We start from the raw sequence: 7,759 nt of genomic DNA, 5'->3' as shown, positions 1-7,759 counted from the left end.
CCACCAGCCTTTAGATTAGAGGAAATGAGAACACTACCAGATTACCAGACTCCAGATTCAATTTGTTTGCTTTCCAAGTCTTGTTCGCAATAAGCCTAGAAAAATACTTTCGTAGCAAATAAAATTAAATCAATGAGAGCTGCACGAGGTATTTATCTTAGACAAGAAAACTCGATATTTTTGCTTACTAAAGAAAAAGCGCTTGATGTTAACGCCATATTGCCAAACAAGCTGATTCAGTTATCAGTTATGGTCTCGAATATCTTTTAATTAGTTATTTGTCCATTATGTTCATAGATATATACGTGAAGATTTTTTGTCACCTGAATATGTTAACTAAGTTTACGTAAGGAAGTGGAATAAAATTGACCCATTGCAGAGTTCCCTTTCAGATCTTTTATTTAAAGGGGAAAATGATATCGAATGAAAATATTGTCGAATTGAGAAAATGTGCAAAATAAAGGGTCGCTTTAAATCTATTTTAATGCTGATGTATGTGTAAGTTGTCTCCAAGTCTTTTGATTCTATCAAAAGAGAGATTATTGTGTCTAACTATCACTTCTTTTTTTTTTTAACTCGTTTTGCAAAGCCGGATAATGATTCAACTTAATTACCGGCTTAAAGGAATGACAGTCTATCTAAATATATTGCTTAATCTGTCACACAAAAACTGACAACAGAGAGTTTTCTTATCATATCGCCAAACAAAAATATAGCCGATGTCTTAGTGTTTGCCAAGGTAATTAACTTTTAGTGTTAATCTAAATTTAAATTAAACTTATCTATTGGAATAAACAACTGGCTGTGACATATGAGGGGTGATTACTGCCAAAGTTAGAAATTCTCTTCCTTGCAGTTCTAACATGGTGTTTAATGTTTTAGACTTCTCAGGTGCTCGTAGGGCATTTTAAAGTCCAATGCAGAACTTAATTTATATCCAACCGTCTTGCTGAATTGGATTGTGTTCTCCTATATCGTATTATGCTCTCCTGTATTATATTATATCCTCCTTCAAGCATAATGTTTTCCTGTATTGTATTAAGCTGTGTTGAATTTTGGTGAAGTGAATTATGCTTACGTCATATCTTGTATGGCACTCAGGGAATGAGTAGGGAATGGGTCTAGTGAGTCAAAATAATAATAATAATAATAATGATAATAATAATAGTAATAATAATAATAATAATAATAATAATAATCAAGATCTCACAAGTAAACGTCATTATAGATGTACTTGGAGGATGGTCTACGGCCATGGAAACTGAAATGAAGGGCTTCTTTGGTACAAGATACAAAGAAATATTGCTGAGAATGCAGAAAGCTGTATTAAGTACCGCTCTGAACATTGCAAGAACATTTAAACTGGTTACAGCGTAAGAATTTTAATGACATTATGATTTGGTTTTTATGCACAGGATTGTATGGACATTTTAAGTTAAGGATACTTTAAGAACCGAACAGTAAATCATGAACATTTAAAAAAAAAAAAAAAAAACATCTTAGTATTGGGCCAATTGACACTTTTATCGTTTTATATTGATCATTTATATTTAAGTAGTATCAGATATTATTATAGTTAACAGTCTTGTCATGCAGATAGGTTACGAATTTTCGCCCTATCTTGCTTAGCTCACTAGCATCCAAACGTGTTCACTGCATAATAGTAATAACTTTTATTTATATAGCGCTCATATCCTGAGCTCATGGCGCTTTACAACACTGTCCGGGGGACTTTACCAGACTGCTAGGCAGTTCACAATCAAATAAAGGCGAATCTAACAGATGCTCCCTCCCCCAATTCCCAGTAAACAGGCCAAACCACATCACAGTAATCTCGTGAGTGGGTTCTTTAACGTCCCCTGCCTAATCAAATTAACCAATTAATAGATGCAGGGGACGGACGGTGATGGACCACGCGGACAATGATAACAATCCTTCGCCTATCGATCAAGGTATTAAGCTGTTACGAGAGGAGACAGAAGTACTTTTCGGTGCTACAGGTGGTAATAACCGGCCTTCTACAACTACCTCTACTTGTATTGTAAACAGGATGGAGAGAATTGCCACAAATCTGCGCACACTTTTTTCTGGCTTTGATGAACATGCGACTAGAGACAGCGCGTCACCCAAGCCGAAAATGGTCTGGGACCGAAACAAAAGAAAGCGTAAATGGTATGGGACAGAAATAAAAGACGCCTGCTGACTTTTTGCTGTTGTTGTCCGAAAGACGATATTTTTGGTGATAATATATAGATTTAGCCAAGCCTAAAGGCAGAGCTCCCGATAAGTGAAAATTTTGCAATAGAATTTCTTTACATATGTTAAACATTTTTAGCCAAAAATTAATTCAGTATAGATTAAACCCATTGACACTTACGTGTAACACGTGCCTGTGAAAAGTCAAAAGTTTGGAGAAACCAAGAAAGTAAACACAATACGCAGTAAAACAAGCCCCAGTGAAAGAAGACTGATTAAAGAACTTATTTCCGACGAAAAAAAAGCGACAGGTGCATATTACGTTTTAACTAAAAAATCAAGATGAAAGATAAAAATCGCTAAATATTTTAGCATGTGTGCAAATGGGCATGTTGGTCATATTTCAAAATAGAATGTACGAATTTGTCCGTGAGCGAACACAGGGGGCCCATACAATCTGTTTGTGTAGCCGACTGTTGTTTTATAGTGAATGTACCAGATTTACCGTTTGCTTCACCTATAGCGATATATTGCTGACTATGTACATAAATCATTGATAAATAAACGTTGAATTACTTTACCTTTGGTGTATAGTCATCCTTTTGCCTTAAAAATGTTTTTTTTTTTGAGCGATTTTGAATAAGTCTGAGCTCGTCGTTAATGTAATGCATAAACGAAAGACAAGGGTGGAAGCCTTGTTTTGAGAGGGTTCAAGCGCCCGAGCGATTTTCTCCCCGAAAATCGCATCGCTCCGCTTTCAAACTTCGTAGCGTTAAGGTCAAAATATGTACGATTCTCCTCGTACCTTCCAATCGAAAATCCTTCCAAACGGACCGGAGCTAGCCCTCGAAGCAAATAAAAATCCTAGAGTATTTGAGCGCCTGGGATGCGTGGCAAGATTCTCATGTGCCAGCCAGAAACCGTCACGCTGATCGACCAATTCAAAATAACGTCGTCCAATCAGAAAAGGGCAATCAGCGTGACGGTTTCTGGCTTGCACATGAGAATCCTTGCTACTGGCAGGTAGGGGTGCCATCCCTAGAGATAGGAGTGCTTCCCCTTGAGGTAGGATGCAGGCTGTACTTCCTAGCGAGATGCAGGATTTAATTCCATTGTTTCTATAGTTGATGATAACTGGGAACCTCCCCTAATGCTTCTGTTCCAAAAAGTATCTGAAGCAACAGAAGGTAGGTATTATTTGGAATAGTTTACATCAGGTGGAATTTTGCCCTACTTAGACTCCTCTCTGCAAGACTGAGGGTCCTAACAGGGTTAATCATTACCTGTTAATGTATTAGCAAAATAGTCATTCATAAATCATTGTCATTATTGTGGGAAGTGGAACAGTAACAACAGTTATGGTGATGATAATGAAAGTGCTAGAGATAGTGAGAAACAGTTGAATACATTTATGACTGCTTGAACTCGTTTAAGGTATGCTTGCTGATGACTTTCTCAAGACCTTAAAAGAAAGTATTGTTAAAGCAACTGGTCCAACTATGGCAATTGCCTTTAACTAATCAGAGAAGGCAATTCAGGAACTTAGCAGAATTTACAAGAACAGCTCTGGTAAGCTCTCAAGGCCACCAGTGGTGTACTTTGTTTCCAGCAGTGGAGAGGATGAAGAATATGAAGAGGAAGTGGCGAATGTAGGTTGACCTTTGAAAGAGCCTCTTACACTTGCTGCAGAAACAGTGCTTTTTTCTTCAGATCCTCAACTATTTGAAGGGGATAATGACCACAAAATTCCACTTCACTCACAGCAGCTGGTTACTTTAGAATGGTAGGAGAAATTATGGCACACGCCATCATCCATAGACGGGTGTGGATTACTGGTTCAGCAAAGTCTGTAAAAGAGTTTCTGTCAACTGGTTGTGCTGAACTAGCCTCACAACTTGCCTGTTTAGAAGATGTTCCAGACGTAAATGTACGTGGAGTGTTGCAGCACATGGCTACATCTAATGAGGAAGATATCACTTCCACATTCAGAGGATATGGTTACTAACCTGATGTGTGAAAGTGGAGTTAGTGTAGCAGTCTTGACTGTTCATAATGTAGCACAAGTTGCCTATGAAATCATAGTGTATCAAGTGGTACATAAGAGAATGAGAGAATTAGAGGAAATCAGGTAAGGCCTTGAGGCTTTACAGCTTAGTCCCTTGTTAAACTGCCATCCCACCGTAATCTCTTTGATATTTCCTACAGTAGACAAGACTGGCATTGATGCTGATGTGTTACTAAAGAGGGGATCTATACATTCCACCACTACACCAAGTACCATAAACAACACTACGTGCATGTTCCTTCTCGACTACCTTGGAAAGGTGTGCAAGAGAACAGAGCCACATGGTATGTCTACAGTAGTTAAAGGGAAATGCATGGTGCTTTTTGATAAAAGAGTAGCAGTGTCTAGGACTCAATAAAACTTGTGCTGTGAGTTTATTGAGTCACTTAAAAAACATTGCAAGATAAACGTGTCCAAGTAGAGTTCACAACAATTTCACATGCATCGTATATATATGCTCACGAGAAAAAAAATGGAATTTTGATCCAATATCATATTGTTGTTATCTTACAGAAAATGGGATTAAGTCAATGTTGGCTTAATCCCAGGTTATCACAGGTTCCTAACTGTTGCCACAGGATATAAACATCCAGTTCTTGCCCAAGAACAACAAAATTGTTTCCTTGCCAGATCCTGACACCTGTACCAGTTTGCTCAAAGTTCCAACATGTCATACTACTTATGAAAAATTTCAATCAGCGTGCATTTGATGAAACAGTTATCCCCACAGGCAAAAATTGCCTTGTCTTTACCCGGAGCGTTTCGCACATCACGTGGTAAGTATCAATTCATTTATCTGAGAAGGAAAAAGTAAAGGCAAGGGCGTACAAATTTTTTCGAACCTTTGCTTGAGTCGATTTATTTTGGCAAGAAATTCCTTTGCGTTTTGCCGTTTCGGGGCATGCGACCTCGAGTGGAGATCAGAACTTTTTAAAACGCAAGTCAGTGTTAGTAATAAGATTTATTTTTGTTGTTGTTGTTGTTGCAAGAACGCCCTGTTGAGTTTTCTTTAAGAAACACGATTTGTGCTCTAGCAGAGGTAAAACTGGCAGGTCTCGTCTATTGTTCTAAATTGTTCATTTTCATTTGCAGTTGAGACTCAGTCCCAAACTGCTGGGCATCATAAACGCTATAAACGCACTAAATGGAATCCAAGTGTTCAGAAATTATACGCTGTTTTGTGAGGTAAAATTAAAATGAATGTTATATTAGATAAATGGTGGCAAAAGCTTACAGACACATAATCAATTTTACGGATGCGTTTTTGTAGCAATTTGAAGAGGCACTCCTGTTTAATTACACACTCTTCTGTGACTTCAATTCTTGTTAACATAAGCTTTATCTATCACCCCATAAACACTAAATCTGCTCTTCTCAGGTGGTTAACGTCTTTCTAGGGTATGTGACGGAAAAAGAGGCACTTGTATGGCATGGGAGGGAATGCAGAGTGGTCATTATCGATGAGAGCTTACGGCCTTTCTTTCCAGGAGATCAGGATAGAAATTTCCGGAATTACAGACTTTTAATGTGGGTATCATCATCATGATCATGATCATCATCATTTATTATTATTGTTATTACATAAAAACATACATTTAAAGTATGCTTGTGAAGTTTATTAATTGAAGGAAAGTTGGTTTTAAACTTAACGTTTTAAAGGGTAACCTCTCAATCACTGTAACTTTCACCTCTATCTAGCGGTTGCGGTCACCTTTAAGTAAGTCCCTATCGCAAATAAAACTAGAAACAATCTTTCTCTAATCTTTCATGTTTACCTCCCGAAACCAATATAAGTAGTATTTTTGAGGGAGTTTTAGTATGTTAGAAGTTGAAATATGTTACAAAATGGCGTTTCTTATGTTTTTTTTGTTTTTTTTGGCATCAGCCCTATTCTTTAGAACCTGTCTGAAGTGTTCACGCAGCCATTCCTTATGGATGATACAGGTTTGACTTAAGTTCAATGTTCGTTTCTTTTCCAGGTACCGCATAAGCAGAGAGATGGCCTTCGTAACTAGAATAAACAGTTTCTTTTCTTAATTCACTATTTGTAAAAATTTGTAAATAATAATTATTGTAAATATAATTATAAGACAACAATTAAAAATGTGATGAAAAGGGTTTTTGTCGGTACTGCTACCGAACTATCCATGATTTTAAGTGTATCTCTACTTTAAACTTAAGCTGGGTGAATAAGATCATATTTTTAATGGGGAAGGCTTTTGGCTCAGTGTAGTGTTGGAGTTCTTCGATTTAAGCTAAATGCTTAAAAATTAGGATTTGATGAAAGACACAATAGTACAAATAACGCCAGTGATTGGGAACTAAGCAATACGAGTAACATGGAATTTACCATGTATTGCAATGTAGAAATCCAAGCTGAAGGACCCGAAACACAACTACTTCTTTACCAAATACCAAATTTTTTCTCAAAAAAGAAGGATGTTTTCTTTGGTGCGTGACATGGCAGCAAGATATTTACAGATATGTATTTCGTTTTCTGCGAGCGAAACGCAGCGCGTATTTCATTACAATTCAAAATGTTGACTGTTTAATCAATTTCGTTAAGAAAAGGAATTTTGGAAAGGACATTTTTATGGCGGCTCATTGATCGATCGTGATCTTCCGAGTTACGCCGCTAAAGTCGCCGGATAAAACGCTTCGATTGAATTACACGCGTGACTTGCTCATGTGCAAACTTATTCCATAGAACCTTTCGGCAAATGAAGGGAGGAAATTCGTTTAGTCCAATAATAATCAGGCCCTTTTGAGAAGAGATGATAAATGAGCGTAGATTACTTAGTTCGATGAGTAAGCTCTCGAAATCGCAAGAAGCACTCTTCGGAAAATCTTGAAATGAAGATTTCCGTAACGAATGGACCACTCGAATACATCGAAAAGTTTTTTTCTTTTTTCGGTAAGGGCACAATGTTGCAAACGTGTTAGAGTACAAGGGAAAGGGTATGGAAGACCCTAATCATTACTGTATAGGATTGCAAATTCGTGCAGTGAAAGAAGGTTGGAGTTATTACTTAATTCAGGGAACTAGTGGACAGCTACATGTAGTGGACCTGTTGCTTGTTATGGAGGCCACCTTGGTTATGTTGTTGTTAACAAGACTGGATGTCCAGTCCAATTACTACCATTTGCAAGCTACCATTGACGACTAACTTTTCTTTGCATTTGTTCAGGCAAAAAACGCAAAAGTTTCTCTTGGCAAGCGACATGTACTGCATTTGTCACGCCAAGTTTTCTTTGATCATTAAAATGGTAAATTTGTTTTGTCCAGTAATACGCGTAAAATATTTCAATGTGAGTGATTGACATATATAGCTTAACAATGGAGAGCTAAAAAAATTGTAACAGTTTTTGTGTAAAATAGATTTTGATATAACATTTTCTTAACCAAACTTCTAATATGCACCAGACCTAAAGGCAGAGCTGTCAAGTGTGACATGGATAATGTTAAAAGTCCAATGGTTGGTCAAGACATACTTGCAA

The 7,759-nt window shown here is 37.2% G+C and overlaps 1 pseudogene; it reads left to right on the top strand.

The window, feature by feature from the left end:
• The first annotated feature begins 1,906 nt into the window (after positions 1–1,906).
• On the top strand, positions 1,907–4,971 carry LOC148720027 (uncharacterized; annotated as a pseudogene).
• Positions 4,972–7,759: the final 2,788 nt, after the last annotated feature.

This window comes from Stylophora pistillata, chromosome 11, assembly GCF_964205215.1.
Source record: "Stylophora pistillata chromosome 11, jaStyPist1.2, whole genome shotgun sequence".
NCBI classification, from domain to species: domain Eukaryota; kingdom Metazoa; phylum Cnidaria; class Anthozoa; order Scleractinia; family Pocilloporidae; genus Stylophora; species Stylophora pistillata.
This window is presented reverse-complemented; position numbering and strand designations above follow the sequence as displayed.